Source organism: Tenebrio molitor, chromosome 4 (assembly GCF_963966145.1).
Source record: "Tenebrio molitor chromosome 4, icTenMoli1.1, whole genome shotgun sequence".
Taxonomy (NCBI): Eukaryota; Metazoa; Arthropoda; class Insecta; order Coleoptera; family Tenebrionidae; genus Tenebrio; species Tenebrio molitor.
The window spans coordinates 20,156,907-20,179,733 of record NC_091049.1 but is presented as its reverse complement, the minus strand read 5'-3'; the positions used below and the strand labels follow the sequence as shown (position 1 = coordinate 20,179,733).

The 22,827-nt window shown below is 37.3% G+C and overlaps 2 long non-coding RNA genes across 3 annotated transcripts in view; one reads left to right on the top strand and one right to left on the bottom strand.

Annotated features, from left to right (window-relative positions):
* The window catches only part of LOC138128124 (uncharacterized), a 148,456-nt gene that overhangs the window by 48,641 nt on the left and 76,988 nt on the right, over window positions 1–22,827 (top strand). For both annotated transcript variants that reach the window (XR_011158546.1, XR_011158547.1), the window contains exons 3-5: window positions 12,384–12,461; window positions 13,367–15,494; window positions 15,729–15,883. This is a non-coding gene — a long non-coding RNA (uncharacterized lncRNA). The remainder of the gene's footprint in view (window positions 1–12,383; window positions 12,462–13,366; window positions 15,495–15,728; window positions 15,884–22,827) is intronic.
* On the bottom strand, window positions 9,750–10,489 carry LOC138128131 (uncharacterized). Its single transcript, XR_011158556.1, has 2 exons — window positions 10,232–10,489; window positions 9,750–10,177 (listed from the first exon to the last, which is right to left on the bottom strand). It is a non-coding gene; the product is annotated as an uncharacterized lncRNA (long non-coding RNA).

The following is a 22,827-nucleotide window of genomic DNA, read 5'->3' as shown; positions in this document are numbered from 1 at the left end:
TCTGGGTGGCGAGGTTGGCGGGAATATCCCTCACGGTGTACTGAAGTCGGGAGCGGGTTGATTTGCGGGGGATAAAGGGGTAGAAATTGCCAATGAGGGGGCAGGTGACGAGACATGCCACGCGGCTGGTGACGACGCCCTCGAGATGTAGGGCGAGGCCTGCGAGGTTGAGGGGCGAAATGCAGGGGGTTTGTTTTGGTCGGTTTTAGACTCACCGGTTTTTTTTAGCCAGGGTCGTGGACCTGGTGACTGGGGTTGATGGTATTACGGCTGGGGTCGACATCATTTCTAGGGGTGGAGTTGCTCTGGAGGGCACCTTGGAGGCAAGTAGTTTTTCTGGGGGCTCTTCCCCTTTTCGGCAGCGCACCGAGTTTCGAGCAGGCATGCTCACTCCGCACTTAAAAACCGAAAGTTGAAATCACACGCACAGAACACTGAAGACACGTCTGAACGGTTCGACAGCACAGGACAGAATGCCTTTCACGTCAATGAACATGGTCATGACGTATTTTCTGGTACTCCTCTTGACGCCATTCTTGAAGTGCCACAGTACGTCAATTGTGGATCGTCCGGCGGTGAAATCATATTGTGTTTCCGCGTGCAGCGGTGCAGGTCAGTTTCAGCGAATTTCTGCCAGCTTCTTTGTCTGGTTGCACTAAGTTTCTCGGCGAATTTGTTTTTTGCGGCTGTCATTTGCCGGTGCAGGTAATTTGAATACTCCCAAAAGCAGTTGCGGTAAAAGAGATTTTTCTTGTTCATGTAGATTTTACGAAACCTTTCAATTTCGTCCGCCCACCAGTCCGGTCGATTTCTGTATCTACGCCTCTTTTGATGATGTGGGTTTTGATGTCGTTGTTGAGAGACTCTATGGCTGCATCAATTTGTGCTGGTGTGGTCAGCGTCGGAAAGTCGCGATCGAATTTCGCTTTCCACTCCTGCATTTCCACTGCGATGTCATCCGGCGTGATGTGGTTGCAGTCAATGACGAAGTCAGGAGCCTTTGTTTGCTGTCCGGGGTTATTTCGGCTTGTGTCAATGGTGAAATTGATGGCATTATGGTTGGATGCCGCGATGTCATGAACCACCGACCAGCTACTAATGTCGTCGGCCGCGTTTTGCGATGTTAGGGTTAAGTCAATGTAACTGCTTCCCTTGGGCGAGCAGAAAGTCGGGATGGTACCTGGCTTGTTTGTTATTTCCAGGTCGTTGTTAATGATAAATTCTTCGAGGGTTGGGGCCCGGCTGTTTTCTCGGTGGTCGTGCCACAACGTCGAGCGGACGTTGAAGTCGCCTCCAATAAAAACTTTATGGCCGTCTCTGTAAAAATTCTTTGTAACGTCCGCAAATCCGTAGACAGTTATGAGCTGGCTGGCAGGTAAACGCTTACCACAAAGACTTGGGTTATATCAATTTTTGCCGAGATTACCACGATGTTTTTTGTAGACAGCTGTGGTATAAAAGGTGGGCTGATGTTGTTGTCATTGTATGTGATAGCCGACAGGAACTTGTCGTCGCTGCGGGCCATGTACTTTAGACCTTTAAGGCCAGGCGGCCCGGGATTTTTGCAGGTTGATTTGCATGACGTTGACTTTAACCATCAACGTCGTATTGTGTGGAATTAATTGCTTCTTGAGCTCGATGTTGATAGATGGGACAGATGTTCTCCGCTGTGTGGTGGTTTGCGTCCTTTATTCCACTTCTTGTGCAATTTGCGCATTTGTGCGCTCGTTTGTCTTCCCTGTGTCGACAGTTTCTACCCTCGTGGTCCGTACTCGCACAGTAGCCACACTGTTGCGGCGCGCTGCAACACTTTTCTATATGCCCGAAGCATTGACAATTAAAGCATTTTGAGACTAGTAGGAAATCCCTGATCGTATGACATATCCAGGTTGTGTACACGCGCCCAGTTTTTATAAAATGAGCACGTGCGCCGGGGTGCAGCTCCACGACCCAGCTAGTAGTGTCGCTTCTTCCTCTATCGCTGTTTCGGTTTCCACGTCCATACTTAAACATTCCTCTCAGTCCTCTCCTGGAACTACGGGCGCCCCCGACGTTGGGCATTATGCGACCAAGAGCGGCTGACATCCTCCCAGCCTTTGCAGCGGCCCTTCCACATGGGCCCCAAACGTCGTATTACGGTCGAATCGTACTCCCAGGTATCTGATAGACTCCCTCGGAACGATCTCTTCTCCGTCCAGGTGGAAAGTTACTCTCCCAGGTCGTCTATTTCCGGTCAGCAAGACCGCTTCCGTCTTTCGCGCGGCCAGGCGCAACCCCGCTCCACGCATCCATTCATTTACCCGTTCCAGGGCTCCGTCCACCAGGTTCTGCAGATCTTCTTTTGTTGCCGCCATTGCCATCACGGCCAGGTCTCGTCGGAGCTCTCCGCTCACCGTCAACGTTCTGTCGGTCAGGTACGTCTGGACCATCTCCTTTACGTACTCGCTGACACTGTTTTCCACATCCAACGCAACCAACGCGCAATACTCCTTTCGGCCCCACGAGCCGGAATTTGCAAGTTTGGCCACCTTCAGGACCTCCTCGATCGCATCCATCGTCGACAACCCTGCCGAAAGCCGAACTGGTTGTCGACAGCCCTCCTCGTTCGTCTACTTCTTTCTGTAGTCAGGCCTTGATGAGATGCTCAAGTACCTTCCCCAACGTGTCAATGAGGCATATGGGCCTGAATTTCCGGTCCTCTGTCCCGTCATCTTTCGGGATCAACTCCCCCGTTCGGATTTGCAGCCGTAACGCTTTCCATGCATCCCTGTAATGTTTTAGAGCATCCTGTTGGTTTTGGCCCTGTGTGTTCGACCTAGTCAACCTTCTCCTGGCCCGGAGACATTCCACCTCCGGCGTCCACTAGTACACCGGCCTGCGTCCTCCCTCAGGCGGTCGTCCCCTTCTCAGGGCGGTGTCACACGCATGCCCGATGGCCTCACATTTTCCGGCGTGGGCTATTGCAGCGTCTCGAGTTGCCGTCGCAACTCCAGGGCGAGAGCTTCCTCTCGATCCTCTCTCCACTCCCATCTCGAATCCGCTCCCCTGGGGACCGCCACCGGTTCCCTGCCGAGCAGCCGATAGGTGCGTTTGCCGTTGAGGTCTACTTTTCAAACTGATTTTCTGTGATCGCAACCCTTCCGAAATCGCTTCAATGTTGGGTCGTGTCGCGAACCAGAAATCAATTGTTACATGGGTCACTACGTTCAAACCATGATTTCAGACAAACCGGGAGTGTGACAAGACGAAGAACTGGAGTCTCACCTCAATAAGGGGCAATTTGTAGTAGAGAGCCCGCTCGCCCGATTTGTCCCCTTGCAATTTTGTTTGTGTTTTTTTTTTTAATCTCGCGTTTATATCAACCATCAAAGGACCCTACAAGGCCAACATCCCTGCAGAAATTGCGAACATAGCCGCTGCTATGTCATGGCTAACGCTAGAAATGGGCTTATTCACATATTCAGTGTATCGCACCTGTATCTAACTAATTATGCATTTAAGTACGTCAACTGTCTGTAATTATTTAAATGCTACCCCAAGTAGGTAATGCTACGTCACGGGGGAAGCTGTTTTAGGGTTGAACATTTATTGCTGTGCGGCATACCTAACCTCGAAACTATCAAACAAGTGAACAGTGCGTCCAAACCAACAAACCAGTGGAACAAAATCTTCATCTACAAAATGTTTCCAACAAACACGCATATGCTTAGTAATTCTCTTTCCAATTTTTAATTTAATTTTCCATATTTTCTTCCCGTCAGATGTTGACTGCATTCCAACCAAACTCATTAAAATATTCAATCCGTTTATGGTGATTGTTAATTCTGGATTATTTTTATACAATGAACCATAGAGATTTACATGGTATAAAGTATAAACTTTATTTCGCGTCAATGGTGTTTCTATTGCTAATTTCAAAATTATTTTTCGGACATGAAATAAAGTTTACACCATGTCAATTCCTATGGTTCATTGATAAAAAGTTCACTGTATAGTTAGTTACAACTCGGGACACAGCAATTTGCTCTACTAAGTACTCATTATACTCTCACTTCTTGCAAATGAATTTACCGAAAAAACTTAATTTTTCAGTACTCTATCAATGAATTGTCGTAAATTCATCGGAGTTAATCACATTTGCACATCACGTGACGTGAATACCAATAATCTCCTTCATTTTGATTATTCATTTTATCTTAATAAAAAAACTTAATTCAATTCAGCTAATAAGTTAACACAACATTTATTGATTCTGAGGCGGTACGAAGTTCGCCGGGTCAGCTAGTTTTCTCTAAGTTGTACTTCAAAAATACAAGATATACTTTATATGCAGGGCGTTCCATGATGTGAATAATTTGTTCAGCTGAAAAACATTGATCTTCAACTTTGGCTTTGGTAAAGAAAAGAAAGAGTTCATCCCACTATTGTAATATGGTTGAGATGGCAGATTCCCTAGCCAACCATCTTGTACCAGACAATTTTGCAACTTTCTTAGATGTCGACAAATTTCCCAGTTTTATGTATAAATTGCGATACTCATGCTGTCACAAAGTAAAACATTAGCGCCATCCACTCCAATTCCAGCCAAATTATTTAGTGGTAAACCATCAGCAGCTAACTGATTTGTTACAGCATCATACAGTCCCTGAGCACTACAGTCTTCTATCAAAATTAGTCTATAAAATGTGGTAACAATTGTGGAACGTCCTGCTGAATAATATTTTAACATTGGCTCCAAGCGAACATAAGAAACGTCATGATATATTCGCTAAAATTATGCGTATGAATTTAGCTGTTAAATTCAATTTATTAAAGAATAACCAACCACATAGTTATAAACCAGAAAGTTGTTTGGAAAATGACAATTACAAATTATATTTTGATCGAACAGTTTTAACTGACATTCATATTAAGCGTAACAGACCAGACATTATTACCGTATTGTTCCGAAAACAAGCCGCACCCGAATATAAGCCGCATTGTTTTTTTAGAGAAGTTCGAAAAAAACTAGTACAGTACAGTCGCGATAAGGTGAACTAATTCAGGCAGACCCTTTTCACCTTATCGAGTTTGTTCACCTTATCAAAGTCAAAAAAATAAGGCAAAATATGATCGTGTAACTCTTTATTTAACACTTTAGATTTATTGGCCTTCAAAGTAATGCGTTAATTTAGTTTTAGTTCGAGTAGACTGCAAATTTTTGCGACCGTAGGTATAGACCAAAGTTGTGACGCCATCCTTGGCTGTTATTAAAATTTCTGTTTTCCTTTAAAATACCATTGAAATATTTTGGCTTTTTTTTTTATCATTGCACCGGAACTGGAAAATGCCTATGTCGCATTTTCAAAAACCATGCCTATAATGCTGCCTCCATTTTCGAAAGTTTTTTTTTACTCGTTTTTCATTATTTATACCTGAGAATTAATTTTTGAGAGCCACAAACTGTAGAATTAGTAACACATTAATAGCGAAAGAGTGCAGTCACGCTAGACCCTTTATCAAATTTTAAAAACACTACAAGACTACGTCTAATGCCACAAAAATCTGAATTGAAATGAACATATGCAGACTTGTAGAAACGTAAAATCTAAGGAGGTGAGGCGCAGTAACTTAAAATTACAAAAAACGGTACAAGAAGCTTTTGGAAAATATAAAAATGCAATTGCATTATGTGTAATAAAAAAGTGTTTGTTTTGTTCACCTTATCGAGGTTTCAGTTGTTCACCTTATAGAATTCTCTGTAGAAAATTTTGAGTGTTCACCTTACCGAGGTGTTCACCTTATAGGGTGTTCAGCGTATCGGGACTCTACTGTATAAAGAATTCGAATGTAAGCCGCATACTGAAAAGCCCAAATGCAAGCCGCGTTTGACACCAAATACCTATATAAGTATTTGGTTGCAATATTTGCAAAATGCTTTATTTGCAACACCAGTTGGGTCTGGGCCTAACAATTCTAAAATTAAAAAGAGAGTGTGTCGTACAGACGCACGATAGAAAAGTGAAACTTTTGTATTACAGGAAAATCAGAATATTGTAAATTATCACTGATAGGTGCAAGAGGAGGTGGCTGAGCCGAGGTGCTAGTTGCTGATTCATTGTCTTTATTATTTACACCGTTTTTTTTCACACTCTGAACTGTCACTTCATCGTACGTTTTCTCTCACGCCACGCTCCTGTTCTCTCTGCGCCTGACTTAAGCATATTTACAACAAAATTGTATATTTTAACGATAACACTAAACAATATCGAAATGCGTAACTTATTGTTCATTTTTAATTAAAAGAGAGGACATTATCGATAATTGCCGTGAGTGTGACAAAGACAGAAGTATACACAATTTTAAGGGATGTTTGTATCGTGTCAAACAGATTGATTTACATAATTAGACTCCAAATTAAGTGAGATGGAAATATTGGCGCAACCGTTGTGCGAGACAGTGTTTACCCCCACCACTTTTCGTCACACGAAAAGGTTGCCGATCAGAATTTCAAACCCCTCCCATAAAAAGTTTCACTTAAAAAAAAACAAAAACAATTATCAAACAAAAAGAATGCATGAGGAACAGTAGACTTACCTTTAAACGTCGCTTCTTTCTCCCACGCTTTACAATACTTTTGTACGTACACTTTTTTCTTTTTATCACACATTGTAAACTCCGTCCATTTTCAATATACACTACTAAATCTAGTGATTTTAGTAACTTTTGTCGTGTAATAGGATACAACTTTTTTCTACTGTAAATGTTTGTAAATTGTTCTCTGTGTATGTACTTGTTGTATTGACTAGCACAGGTGCTCAAGTGCTATAGTTAAGTGAGGCCCAATTAGGCCAAGATGCCAAATGCCAAATTTAAAGTAGACCACCACAGTCAAAACTGTCTATCTCTGTCTCTGTTTGTTATATTGTGCAAAGCAGAAACGTTGTTTCTGCTTTGTTTGGAACCCGTGCGTCGTCCGGTTGAAATATGGAACGAAATTGTATTAGTAATTATTGTTCCCAACCTAATATCAATCAAGGAAAGTAGTAAATAAATATTTTTTTCTATAATTGATTCAAAAAATTGAAATTCACGCATAGTTATCTGTGCATGAAGTGGGTCATTTTCTTACGTGTCTTTTTTTTTACATTGTTAGTAAGATCGAAACCATAGAAACCATACAAAACAGTGTGTGAAATGCAATTTCACGCATACGACTATTTCTGTTTTTCATTTCACGCACTGTTTTTTATTAGTTACCTAGCAACATGGTCACTGCATTGAAGAAACTTCAGAGTTCCTTCAAAAATTTGGATTTTTAATTTCAATTTTTTGAATCAATTATAGAAAAAATATTGTTTATATTTCGTGCGCGAAGATGTTTTTGTGCATTCAAAGGCTTATACTGCCTCGACCTTCGTCTCGGCGTAAAAGACCTTTTCATGCACAAAAAACACTCTCTTCGCGCACTTAATATAAAAATAACTATTGAATGCGACTAAAAATAGAGCGAATGTCCCGAAAAAAATCCTAAAACATTTCTCCCCCTATAATCACCCCTAAACGCTTGAAATACCCCTAAATCTAGGGGGAAAACCCCAAGGTTGGCAACTCTGGTCGGGCTGCCAGCTACGGACGTGATGAATGAAACTGCCCAGTAATCAAATGTATGTGTGCGCCTAAAGAAGTTTTCACTTCAAAAAAAGTCTATGATTCTTTTTGACCTATTTTTTCATAAAATTCAGTGGCTCCCAAACTTTTTTTGAAAAACTTTGAGCTCCTTTTTCTCAAAAAATATCAACATTTGTATAAGGCATTATTGGCTCAATCGTTACTTTTTGTGGGGTTCTATCACAGGATCAAATATCTGCACAACCTTCAAAGTCACCCTGTATATTGGAGTGCAGCCACCTTTCCTCTGCCACATGAAAACACAACATTTTTTGCAAATGCTGAATTTTCTTTATTACATAAACTCTCCATTTATTTCTTCACCTCACTCTTTCGACAGTTTAATGAAAACATGTCTAAAAAGTTCAATCTCACTTTGAAAATAGAACTATAATTTGTCCAGCGAGAGAATGGTTGATATGAAAATCACTAAATTCTACCTAGAGAAAGTGTTAGTACCTAGCGCACGTAAAATTTTAAATATATCCTTCAAGTAGTAACATTTTTACCCTGAAATTATGCTCTAAACTTAAAGTATTCTAGTGCATTTTGTAACGTTGGGTTACAAGCCTATAATTTAAAATCTCCCAATCTTTCGCTGGACGAAGTACATATACCAAGAATCACCATCGATAGTTACCCACGTAAGATTTATTTATACAGGGTGTTATTGAAATGCGCGGCAAAATGTTAACCACGAGCTACTAGGCTTCATGTAGAACTCGGAAAAAATATTTATTAATTTCTCTGTCAAAAAATAAAGTGACATTTATTTTTTGCGCTACAATTTGTTTTAAGTGCTTTTAATCTTCTACGGTGTCCTACAACCTCGTAGGTAAAATTTCGGCATATTTTAAAATACACCCTCTATATCATATTTTATAAAATGTACGCCAAGGCGAAGTAAACTCTAGGAAATATGTTTTAAAACAACGAAACGGCATTGGTGTACGTTTTATAAAATACTAGCTTTTACCCGCGGCTTCGCCCGCAAATTTCAGAATGTTTTAAAATTATGTTTCGACTTTCATATATTGTGATAAACGCAGTAATTTCAATATGAAGTTTGTCTTTTTACGAAGAATAATTAAAACTTTACTGTAGACTACTTTTTTCTTCGACTATATAAACAAAAAGATCAATATTACGATAAGAAACTAATACTATGATCACTTACCAATTCATGAAAATACGCCAACATAACACTTTTATTTTCAGTTGTAACCTTATTTAGATCCTCCTATTGTTTGATTGTCTCGTTTGATTTCAGATACCTGCCTTTTGATTTTTCCGGTATTAAGCTATTTGAAGCTTGTTTTGCGTCATTTAAGACATCTTCCGGTAAAACACAATCATTCAAACACATTTTGCGAAATTGCTACTTTTATAAATAACCAAATGTAACTATGACAACTGAACATTTCATGCAAACGCGATTTCCAACTCGAAAAAACTTTTTTTGTGCTTAACAGGCTTAAAAATGATAATAGGGGTTGCTTTTTGTGGGTGTCAAGCGGCGAAGGTGACGATATACTCAGAGGATGAAATAGGGGTGAAGCGGCGAAGGTGAGGGTATTTCCAACTCGAAAAATATGTCTTTTTTTCTTAACAGGGTTGAAAATGGTAGTAGGGGTTGGTTTTTGTAAAATTAAAGTAGACCGTAATTTTCTTCTTGTTTTGAAGATCAAGTGTAAAAAATTTCATCAAGATCGGAGTAAAACAGTAGATTTGCATACAAAATATACAAACAAACAGACATTCAGTTTTATATACAGGTGTCCCAGAACTGGCTCCCCAGAGAAAACAGGCATGTGCCGACAACAAAAGAGACTCTAAATTGACTAAAATAAATTTTCTGCTAGCTCAAATTACCGAGTTATAAAGTTTTTAATTTCACCAATCCCAGAAGCTCGTCCTCAGGTATTACTAAAAAATCCGATCGGTTGCTAAACAACAACAAAAAATCTCTGATATCGCACAAATCAATAAAATGTTTGGGCGACTGGAATTTTGACGTTTTCCGATATAAAGATTCGTTGACGTTTATCTGTCATCAATATCAAGACTTGACAATTAACTTCGAAATAAAACAATAAAAATGACGTTTCTAAAAAGAACCATTTATTTAAATAGGTAATAATGTTAAAGCAGATGTTCGAAATGACCACCATTCATTTGTATGCACAATTGTGCTCTACGTAACAACTTCTTGTAGTAGCGTTAGTTATCATTTCTTCAGTAACTGAAACAAAAGCCTCCTGAATTCGAACTCTCAGATCAACCTCTGAATTTATGGGCCGCCGATAAATGATAGATTTCAAATGATTCAGATTCAGATCTGGAGACCTGGCAGGCCAATGATGCGGTCCTCCTCGACCGATCCAGCGCTGTGGATATTGTTTATCGAACATTTCCCGAACGTTTCTGCTAAAATGTGGTGGAGCAAGAGGTACAATTTCAAGTAAATCAGGTAGCTCCGTGCTAATGAACAGAGCATATCTTGCCCCCGTTAATCTTGCGGTCCAATCTAGAGCGGGAGATTCGGAATTTTATCAAATGGAAGGATCCACCACACTTATACTTGCCAAACGATCGCCCAATAGCCCAGTCCACAAATTAACAGAAAACCTATGTTGAAAACCTCTGGGAAATAATTCTCTTGGATTTTCCTCTGCCCAGATATGAAGGTTGTGATAATTGGAACAACCTTCCCAGCAAAATAGCGACTCATCAAAAAACAGTATCCGTGATAAGAAGTGTGGATGAGCATCGTTTTGGTTTATTAACCATAGACAAAATTCTCGACTAATTGGATAATCCTCTGGCAGAAGATGTTGTACCCGTGTACGGATGCCTCCTATTATCAGCTAGAACTCTGCACCGAACTCTTGGATAAACCCATTTCACGAGAAACTGTTCGAATACTCCGGGTGCCGTCTTCCTCAAAGACATTCAATACGGCTTCCTCGTGTTCGACAGTCCGTACATTTCTTGGAGCACTCCCAATTTCTCTTCGAACTGGCTGCATCTGACCCGTTTCTCGACTCTCGACGATTAATTTCAGGATTGTTTTATGATCCGGATGACTTTGTCTTTACGGACATTGTTCACGGTACTATCGGCGCCAACGAAATGTGAACGAATTTCTGGTGCCATAGAAACGTCTTCTGTTTTGTTCTACATTAAATAAAACTTTGTTCACTGGCGTACTATATGTATGGAAGTTAAGAAAAGATTTCTATTACCTATAACTTTCTATTACAATTTTTACAATTTTCGTCGAGTAACGACGGCAACAGCCCTCGCTTTTCCTATATCGGTCAAGTGTCGTGGCAGGTATATTGTTTAAAAATAAATTAAATCTGTTGACTAATTATGTTTGTGAAAATTGTCACAAATCTGTCACATTAACGCACGCCTATGATTAATGCTTCAACACACACTAGGAAAATTTGGCGTTCACATTTCGATGGCGCCGATAGTACAACCTTACTGCTTCACGTGCATTGTTCCCACATCGTGCAAAAGTAAGAATCATATCTACGTACTCAGAGGAAGAATACATGTTAAATGAAATATCGCATGTTGAATGAAATATCGCAGCGAAATTGTATAACAAATGTCAAACTGACGTAAACAATCATTCTAATAAATGTAGTGGACCAAATCAAATGGACAGAATTATAGAGGTTTAGGGATAAAAAGGAAACCTAGGCAACGCAAAATTGCGATTATTCCACCTTAATGGTGCTGAACTCTGATTGGTCAACTTCAGAATGTCTTTTCTCCGTTATCATTTGAGATAGGACTTTTTTTTCTTCAAAATACACGTTCATATATTCGCCCTAAGGCTCCCTTTTTTCTCTGGGGAGCCAGTTCTGGGACAGCCTGTATATACTGGGTGCCCCAAAATTCGCGGAACAACTCAATGAGGTAATGTCAATTCATGTTAGAAAATAATGAGAAAAATAATTAAAAAATTCTATACCTCTTAGATTTGAAGATATGGGGGCCCAAAAGGTGCAGCTTTGATCTCGTTTATTTTAAATAATAAAAAAATGTTTCATAATCAAGATTTATTAAAATTTAACATAAAAAATGTTTTGACTATTTGTCTTTTACTAGCCAGTGGCCTAATAATTTTGAACGATTGTGATCAGGTTTGCAATTATTTTCTCCATTATTTCCAGCATTTCCAAGTAGTAATTTTATGTTCGTTTTACCTCAAATAGCGTGCGGCAACATGGCTTTGATTTTTCCCTCTCATTTCCATGGATACAACAAAAATGAAATATTTGCAGACTATTGGGATGCATAGAATGTTTTTAAATGTTGCCACATTTAGTGTAACGAATAGGTCCATATCTTCTACAAAAAAGAAGATTGATTTTTTTAAACATTTTTACCTGATCTCTTAATGACTACTTAACAACGTACTACTACGTTGTTCCGCGAATTTTGGGGCACCCAGTATAGATGATAAACAGGGTGTATTTTTAAAATGTTCCGAAATTTTACCTACGAGGTTGTGGGACAACAATTGTAGCTCAAAAAATAAATGTCATTTTAACATAGAATCTTTTAAATATTTTTTCCGAATTCTACATGAAACCAGTAGCTCGTGGTTAAAATTTGTCCGCGCATTTCAATAACACCCTGTATATTTTTTATTTTTATTGTCAATTATTATTTTCATTTTGCAATAATTACAAAATATTACATCAATTCTACAGTCTTCCACCTCCACCTCCCCCTCCAAAATGTGCAGATCTCGGAATTTGGAGGTATCTCTCTCAGTCCTGGATGAAGACGTAAGTTCGACTTTAAAAATTTTCTTTACCGTTGACCGTTTGTTAATTTATTTCAATATTAATGAATTATTTTGCCTAAAATATAGTCCATTCACGTTGGATTTTCCTCTCAAGGTCAAATAATTAAATTTTTTGGCTCTGTAATTATGTTTTGTAGGTTGGATTGAGCATTGCTAAATCGCATTATGTTGGTTAGCTGCATGTCGTTATTTACAAAACATAATTACAGAGCCAAAAAATTAAATTATTTGACCTTGAGAGGAAAATCCAAGGAGAATGGACTTTATTAATGGACCTCATTAATACACTATTTTTCATTAATCAACGATTTTTGCGATTTTGACGTTTTGATGATATTTTGATGTATAAGCAACCTCGAACATGCATTGTTTGCACTTACCAACACTGCAGCAGGTAGTGCAGCAGGGTTTTCTATCTTTTATAGCTCCATAACTGCACCATTACGAATTCACTTTTTCAAAAGCCGACCTTTTTGGTTATAATTCGCATGTCATATTTTTCAAAGGTAACTAGGTTTTCTTAGCAACCGTGATTTTTACATGAAATTGAATGTGAATGGAGTTGACGTCTTTTAACACTCTTTGTGGAAAAGTGATTAGAAAATGTTGAGAAAAAAGGTTTTGATTTGGCTTTAATTTGAAATTTTGTCACAAAAAAAAAGTTTGCGGTCAACGAAAAAATTTTGTAATCAACTCGTTTGTTAATGGGCGATTAATAATCTCAACAATTAAAGGCACTCACTCGCTACACTCGTTCGTGTTTTAAACAGTTTCGATTATTACTAATCGCCTTGATTAACAAAGTAGTTTATTGAATAAATAACTATTAAATTTTTATTAACTCTTCATAAATTAATTAAATAATCTTGTTTGTGATATTTTCAGATATCCTTCTGGTATTCTACAAGTTGGTGTCACAAACGAATATCATTTTAAATTTCGACGATGACCTTCAGTTGGGGTCACCAAGGCACGGAACATCAGCGCCACCCACACCACCACATACAAGCTCTGAAAAGGGAAACTCTTCTACACCACCATCACCCTGTGCAGGTCCTGAAGGAGGGAAGATGTGGGAAAATGTGAAAAAACATAAGTTGATGCGAGATAGTGCGCTCCGCGACAGTGACGTTAAAGGAAACGAAGGTGTACTCATAAAAACAATCACAAACCGCTGGAAGAGATAAATGATGAAATGTTTTCGCAAAAATCTAGCAGAAAAAGCTAAAATAGACGAAGCGCTAGCGAGAATTGTGGATCTCAAGAGATACGAAAAGTTGTTAGAAGAAGTTAGAAGAGAAAGAAAATTGCAAATATAAAGTTAAAAATTAGACTTTAATAATAGGTCGCTTAGGTTTGCAGCTTTAATGTTAAGTTAGAATAGTGAATATAATAGAAGCGTGCCACGACGTGTTAATGCTTGCATTAGTGCCAGAGGCGATAAAACTCGTTATTACATTTTTTATTTATTTTTAACGTATTTCCTTATTTAAAACTTCATCAGTTCATTTTATAGCTACATCAAACTCCTATTCTGTGTCTTCTCTACACTTCAGGCATACATTCACAATTACAGGCGTGTTGTTTTGATGACAAACTTACGTAAATTAAAAACTAAGCCTACTGTTTTATGCTTATAATCGTAGCCAATATTAATATAAATAAAGAACATCTCACATTATCTTGGACATTTTAAATTAAATACAAGTTCAAAACATATGTTAGGAGAATTAATTAATTAATAAATGTAGGGTTGGTGACACTGGTAACTAGATGAACAGTTGCAAGTTTTGAATTTAAACTGTCGTGAAGTGAAATGATCGCCTAGCAAATACTCACCGTGAGTCACTGCCAACATTAAACATTTAAGTAAATGTTCCTGAAACCGGTATCGAAAAGAACTCCTTTTCGAAACCCGTTTGAGTGTTATACTGACTGGGTTAAAGATGCAAAATAGGAAAATGAAACGAATAAAGCCGAAGTAGAAAAAAAAGCATGTTACACTGGTTTCACAAGACATGTTCTCGAACTGGTTCGTTCGAGCACTCCTCGCAACGCTGTGTAGTGTAATTTTGAAGTGGTGTTTATTAAGAGTCAAATTACTCAAATTTATGGAGGGTTCGTGTGAATTCTATACTGGGCAATAAGGATTAATAAATAAATGAAACATGGTGAGTCATAGTAAAACAATTTGAAGGAAATTCAAAACAACTGAATTTTATTTTGAATCAAATTAATGTCATAATTCATAATTTATAGTAGCAACATAGTTTGAAAAAATAATTACCTAGGGTTTTTTAAATTTTACCAACCTGAAGCAACAGGTGATGGTTTTTTAAATATTTGAATGGACCTGAGTAGACTATACTTTTTTTTGTGTGAACTACTTTTTACTCTCGTGTCAAAAATAAATTACTCCCTAGAATTCGAACTTTTAGGGAAATAACGTTTTTCATGTTGTGTGTAACTAGAATTTTCAAAAGTAATTTTGAATGTTGAATATGTTGGTTACTATGAATTGAGAGATTAAGTCCAATTAAATATGCCGCTAGAAACCAAAATTGATTGTGAAACGAAAAAACATCCATCACTTAGCGAGAAATAGAGCCATATGCAACTATTACAAGGAATTCGCTGCCTTACGGTTACGATATCTTTTGTTTGTCACCAGAAACCACATAGCCTCCAACCTAACCAAATTTATGGCAACCTAGTAACGAATATCCCCAAATCGTAGGAAGTAATTTATTTTAGACAAGATTATATACGACTCCATTTCTAGGCGTTAGGCGACCAGTTATACACCGAATTTCAAAGCATTTTGTTAAGTTTATAATTTCCTACCAAATAAATTGTTTGCAATTTACTTGTCACTTTTTTGAACAATCTTTAATATTTACTCGGTTTTTATTTTCAATTTAAGTTTTTCTGGGTTCTGTGGTTTTTGTTTTGGCTTTCAAAAGTTCAAAAGTGACAGTTAGAGTGGGACAAGTACTCTAGGACAAGTGAAATTGTAAGTTTTTCTTTTCATACGTATTTTGCTTATGTTTCTTATTGATTACATTTTTCATTATAAAGACAGTAGCCGCGTAAATGCAGTAGTTTGTTATTTGTTTACTTACTGTTAAAATTTACTGATTGGGAATGTAAAGCGTCTAGCGCCATTTTTAGGTTAGGTACCTTAATTTTTTGCAAAATCAAAATTTCTGCTGAACCTCTTTATTATTTATTCTGTTGTGTTTTACAGAATGAACTGTGCCGATCAACGGACTGTTGTGTGTGGTGTTTGAGAGATCAGTTATCATCATTCGGGGTTTAGTATTTTGATGCCAGCAATAGGAGATGTCAGTTCTGGACGTGACTAGACAACACCTGAAACAATTAGCAACTCACCACCGTATGGTAAGTTTCTAAGTATTTGATTGTGGCTTTCTCAGAATGTGATAAATATGTATGTTCAGTAAATGGGTATGTACTCATAGGTATCTAATTATCGCAGGTCATTGTTGCAGAGAAAATTGGAGCACATTGACAATAGGTGAATTATTTGACATGTCAGTTGCATTGTTTGTAAGAAACTACCATGCATTTGTGTAGTGTAAGTTCCTCAATTCAAAAATAGGAAAAATGTACTCAACAAAGTTTTAAATATGACCCGAAGGAGTGTTAACTAAAATGTTACATTGATTTGCATACTAGAGCCAAGTGCAATCGCGAGCAATAAATTTTGGGTCATCGATGTTATTTCAAAATTTGGTTAGATTTTCACAAATTTAAAAAAAGCCTTGCCTGATTATTCCCATGTCAACAAAGTGTTAATAGTTATTTATGTATTAAGGCCATAAAAGCCAGTTTACGTCCGCAGTACATACGCTATTTTATGCACGATTAAGGCCTAAAACCTTAAAATATAACAAAGATTCATAAATAAATGTCTGCCCACATCACGGACGTTCGCATTGCGTAGTTGCTCCCGTCAAATTTTTAGTTTTGCGCATAACCTTGGAAACAGTGAAAACAAGGGTTGCCATTTTGCCAGTTTCAATTTTCGGTTATAAATTCATTAACTAAAGTCCATTCAAAAATCAACCACGTGTAGCTTTAGGTTGGTAAAATTTAAAAAACCCTAGGTAGATATTTTTTCATACTATGTTGGTAACAATAAATTATGACATTTATTTGGTTCAAAATAAAATTCAATTGCTTTGAATTTCGTTCATATTGTTTTATTAGCAGCACATTTAATTTATTAATTGATTCTTATTACTTTTACTTAAACATGCCCAGAAAAACAAGACACTTAATCGTGGAGGGAGAAAAGACTGGAGATGGCATTTCCTATGCTTCCCATGTTAAAAATCCGAACCCTCTAAAAGCACGTGCAACAACCTTTTATGACCCAGTTCACAATGCGCTAGATAAAGAAGCACAATGCGCCTGGAAGGAAGGCGAAGGAAGCCATTGGCCTAGCGTCTATATTCAGAAACCTTTTATGACTCTGTAGTTTTCGCGGGCCGGTACACTTATTTGAATTAGTGCCATCTCCAGTCTTTTCTCCCTCCACGCACTTAATAAACATTTAACCTCAAAATTACAAGTCTCACCAAATTTTACACTCGACAGCGTTGCCGATAGTAATTATTGAGGAAAATGCGACGTTGGTGGTTTTTTGATTTTAAAGTCCATTCGAAAATCAATTTTATTACTTAGTAAATAATTTTTTTTTTCATTATTTATTTTTTTATTTATTCTTTTTTTCCCCATAATGGCAAAACTGTATTTATGAATACAGAAAGATACGCTTGTTTGAAAATCACACAAAAAATGTATGGGTGCTATTTAAAAAACCAAAGTTGGTAGCCGTGGCAGCGAAACAAAAGAAGGTAGGAACAAAGTAAAAAGGTCAGATCATGCATGATCATAAATCAAATTAAAAAGTTACAGCGATTATTTGTTACTTTTGTTCCACCCTGTATATTTGAGTTTACATTACATTTTGTTAGTTGATATAATTAAATTATATAACTATAAATGGTATCATTTATTAACATAATGCCAAGGCAAATGTTTAGCTCCATCTGTGCTTTTTATGATACTAAGCATGCTGCAGTATGCTGCATAATGTATTTTCCGTGTCTGTTTCACCTTTACATTTTAAGCATTTGTATTTTATAACTACAGGCATAATTAAGGTTGTTTGTCATCGATTACTTTTACAAGACTAAAGTGAATTTATGTCTGATTAGCTATGTTATGTAGAGGTGTTTATAATAAAAAAGAATGAGATTAATTCTATTGTATAAGTTAGTTTCGATAGGTACATTCAAACAGTTGTCATTGAATAAGTTTGATTCATTTTTCTAGCATCCATATATTCAGGTGTGTATGTTAACGATGATGCATTTTCGTATTCTCCGTTGCTTAATATTCGTTGCATTACTAATTCACGATATTAATAACAAGAAATTATAACGCCTGCTCCGCATAATTTGCTTCATAAGTACAACGAATATGTATTACTATGTTATCACCATATTCAAGTCGAAAATGTCTATAGAAAGGATGATCACTTTCAATTATACCAGCAATTTCCGTTTCTTTTCGTATTATATTTTTTCTGAAGCTTTCAATGGCTTCTTCAACAGTAACCAACTGAGGTGCTTCTGAAGTGGCCGTGGGTGGTGGAAGCATTGAAGAGAAACACAACCGCCCACAATAACATCTATTTACATACGGCAAAATAATATTACAAAAAATCTCGATAAAACTATACACAAAAACAAATCAACTACAACTCTCCCCTGCTAATTGAGGAAATACTATTTACAATATTACAACGTTAGAATCGGAAATCATACAAAATTCCAAATACACTTCTCAACTCAAAAATACATAAGTCTCTGAGGCGGTCGCATTTTCCGTCTCAGACGCTTTCTAACCGGCGAAAACACCCCTGCTGCTGAAGTAGTAGTAGATGGGGTGTGGTTTGTTTTTGTTGTGATGCTTGTGTGTGGTGGGGGCCCCAGGGGGGTGTGGTTTCTGTTTCTGGGGGGAAAAAGGTGGTACTTGGGGTGGGGGCTTGAACCGTGGTTGGGCGTTTGGGGGTGTGGTAACGTGGTGGGGGGTTGAAAAAGTGGGGATGTGCCTGAATATTTGTTGGGTGTGGGTAAGAAAAACAACATCTGATTAGGAAATAGATTTAATTAGTTATAATAAAAGTTATATTCTTCAATGACGATGATGAAAGTTGATGAGTTTTTAAATGTGTATGCGGATATAATCCTCGATGAACACAAACCCGAATTTCTTCGTTTTCAACCGATGACACAATCTCGTAATGGTTTGCATTATACGGGGTGATCAAGAAGGACTGTTTAAGTTGGTAACACTGGATCGTATTTTAAATCGTATAACAGAAGTAACTTTCGGTTGTTGGTGGCTTGTCGTTGTTAATGCTATACCTATATCAGATATTTGTAAAATAAACCAACAAAACATATCCAGTTGCAGTGTTATAAATAACCGAATGAAAAATTTTTCTTAATTGTACTGCCAACTTAAACAGTCCTTCTTGATCACCCGGTAGATCATGTCTATGGTTTTCCGATGATGCGATAGATGGACCGGATACATGTGAATGTGTCAAGCGTAATGTAGTGGCAGTTTCAGCTCCAAATTCGTTCTGCCATTTTGTGGTGTTCATATTGTGAACCTATGTGTACATATTCTTTTTACCTTCCCAAGTGTCTATGGCATTTTCAAATAAGTCAGGATTTCCTCAAATAATTGGTGCGATTGATGGTTGTCATGTCGCTATAAATCGTCCAAAAGAAGACGGAGATTCTTATTTTAATAGAAAGAAATTCTATTTTGTTGTTCTACAGGCTGTGTGCAAAGCAGACAGGTCATTTATAGACATTGATTGCCGTTGGCCTGGTAGTGTCCATGACGGACGTGTGTTTAGAACTTTCTCGGTTTCTCAATCTCAGATAACAAAAATCCATTTTCTTATAACAAACTTAATTTTGCTCATGAGATCTTTAAAGTCCTCATGTTGTTGGGTTTGAAGTTCCAGTCTCTTTTTCTCTCTGGCTTCAGCCTTTTCTTCACAGCGTTTCATGTCGAAAGTGCATTCATCTGACCAAAGCACACGACGGTAAAAATAGGATCTTCTTTTAACTTACTAATAAAGTAAGTACAAAATTCAATCCTACGCTGAGGGTCGTTTTCAAAAAGAGCATGTACCTTTCGTGGTATGCAGGGAAAAAATTATGTTTCTTGAGATTATGTTGAACTGTTTGTTGAGGAAAACGGTTTCTATAGAGACGCAAAGCTCTTGCACTGTTACTTCCGCATTCAAAATAAGTTGTATCATATCCACACATTCTCCGGTATCCATTGTAATGGTGAAACGTTAAAAATCGTTATAGTTTATGACCAAAGAATCAAACTGATTTGACAAATGGTGTGACTGACACTCACTTAGTCATTTCAAGCATTTGGAATAAACTTTTCTTTTGTTTACTTTGGTCATTTGATTTTTAAATTTTGTACATTTAGTCTTTAATTTCTTGACTTTTGTTTAATGTATACTCTGCACTGTTCATTCTGAACGAAGGAAACCCAAATCGAAGAACTCCTTCGCTGCAAAAACCTCCCCAAATCATTAAGCCACCACCACCAAAATTTCGTTTTGAAAAATATCGAGGTTTTTTTCTCAGATCTCTCCAGTAACAATTAAATCCATCGAGACCATCTAAATTAAACTTCTTTTCATCGGAAAAAATGACGTTAACACCAAAAAAGATTTAATGAACATCCAATAAAAAAGAAATGGAATATGTACCTGGGACCAGTTGCGATTCATGTTTCTTTGAGCAAATTCCAAATGTGCTTGTTTGTGCCGCATTGTAAGATTGGGAACTGTTTTCATTTTTTGCCTTCTTATATGGGGAGCGATTTCTCGAAGGCCACATCCTTCTCCATGCAGCGCCATTATCTTTCCTTCTTCAGTTTCAGTTAAGTAAGTTCCACGTGGCATTTTCTCAATTTTTAACAAACAAATTTGTTTTGACAAGTCACAGGTAATTCACTACTTGAAAATGATCATGTGGATGTTGAAATCACAGAATCGCTTTAGACAATGTATGCATATGATTACCAGGTTGATTATATATATGGTGTTCAAAGTTTGCAAAAAAAGTTTGCTGTAGACTGTATATGTAATTGTAAAAAGTTTCATGTGGAGATTTAAGGCCCACAAATAAAAATGATTCGCGTATGTATGCTTTATGATGTAAGAATAAATTTTAGTTATCCAAATCATCATTTTCTTTGGGGAACTTCTCACATATGTTGTACGTATGTATTTTAAGGCATTTACGGATCAAATATCCACAAACGTACTTAAATCCCTTTGTTCAGGAAGATGTTTTTCATGATAATCACAGTTGGACACCTGAGATGCTTGTCTATTTGTCTCACTAATGAATTAATGATTAAAGCGCGAGGCTTACTGTCATTAAAATCAGACAAACTTGTCAATATCACGGCAAAATCGTCACAGCAATTCATATGTTTAGTATAAATATAAGTTAATATAAACAGTTTTCTGAAAGATCTTCGAAACTGAACGGCACTAGGGTTAGTAGAATTTCCATTTTGTTAACGTCCAGTGCCAAAGAAATTTTCTAGGCAGTCTTGGCTAATTCTTCATATCTTGCAAGAAGTTTATCTGCTCCTCTCCTCCTTTGAATGCTTTACCACCAATGAAGGTTTTATGACCGGCCGTTTCGAGAATTATTCTTTGTAGCGAGTACATTTGGGTATTTGTTTTATATTTTTTATTAATTAAAACCTGGTTCTATTCCATTTATCTGATTTTTTCAACTTTTTGAATATTTTCTCGGTAAATCTGACATTCACATTTTCAAAATTGACACAATCAAAATTGAGGTTATTAATACATAAAGGTCGTTTTAGAATGTATGACAGCACGATGACATTAGTGTCCAAAAATGTTTGATCGCAACAGTACCTACCTAATTTGTTGGACAAGATTGTTGTGTTGTAATGGGTAAGTCCAAAGTAACAATAGTCCATGCTCCTTTCATAATACGTTAATACCTTGAGCAGCAGAAAGAGATTTAAAAACCAGGCCAGAACATTGTACATTTTTAATAGAGTGTTTAGAATCTGACAAAACGCTATTAAATAATAAATTTAATAATAATAGTGATTAATTAAATAATTTAATAAAATTCAAAAAGGTATTTTATTATAAAATTCAAAAAGGTATATTATTATACTCGTGTCATATCGTGAGGAAATTCCTTAACATTGACACAGAACGTAAAACACAACAAAGTCAAGTTCGTTTCAATAACTGTGAGAAGATTGTTGAAAAATCTGTCAACCTCTGTTTTATGGAATGCAGAAATACGTTTCTGGCTGGTACCTTCTGGCTTTAGGAGACTAATTTCCGTGTGACGCTTCAAAAACAGTTCTAACCAATCGTGACCAGCCATGTTCAATTCTTTGTCGAAACGGTTGTATTGGTATGATGTCGAAAACGATATTCGCCAATTTCATAACATGACTTTTGATGACAGCTTCCAGCTCACAATTAAACAGTGACGTTCTTTCCAATTTTCTTTTGGTATTAACGTTGGTTTTTAGTTTATCACGTAGGGTGGCTTCTGGAATGTTGCAAGTTCGACCTACTTCTCGAATTTTTCTCCCAGATTGTGGCAGTTTTTAAGTCATCTTCCGTCAACGGCAACGGGTTCAGCGCCTGATCCGTTTGTACCTGCAAGATCACTCCTCCTAGGCCCGTGACACCTGCATCTGTATGCACTTGAGTTTCTATAAATTATAATTAGACGGAACTAAAATGGGTCGATTTACCAAGGCTTTTTTAAGTTCTGTAAAAGCCTTTTCTTCAGTTTCATTCCAGCACCAGAGGTTGTCTTTTTTATTAATTCGGTTAGCGGGAAAGCGATAGAGGCGAATCCGCGAATAAATTTTCGAAAATATGCGGTGAGGTATAGAAATTGACGTACTTCGTAAACCGAAGTGGGCCCTTTAAAGTTATCAACAGCCGCTGTTTTCTTTAGACCCGGAGAAATACCACCGGAACAGATATTATACTCTAGATCTAGATATTCGATTTCGGTTTTGAGGAAGAAACACTTTCAAGTTTAACTTTAATCCAGCTTTGTCCAAAAGGTCAAATACTGTGTTTAACAATTGTAAGCCTTCCTCGACCAAAGACCAAATTAAAATTAAATCGTCCATGTAGACGAGTACATGCTCATAACGCTAGGGACAGGGAGCTTTGTCAATAA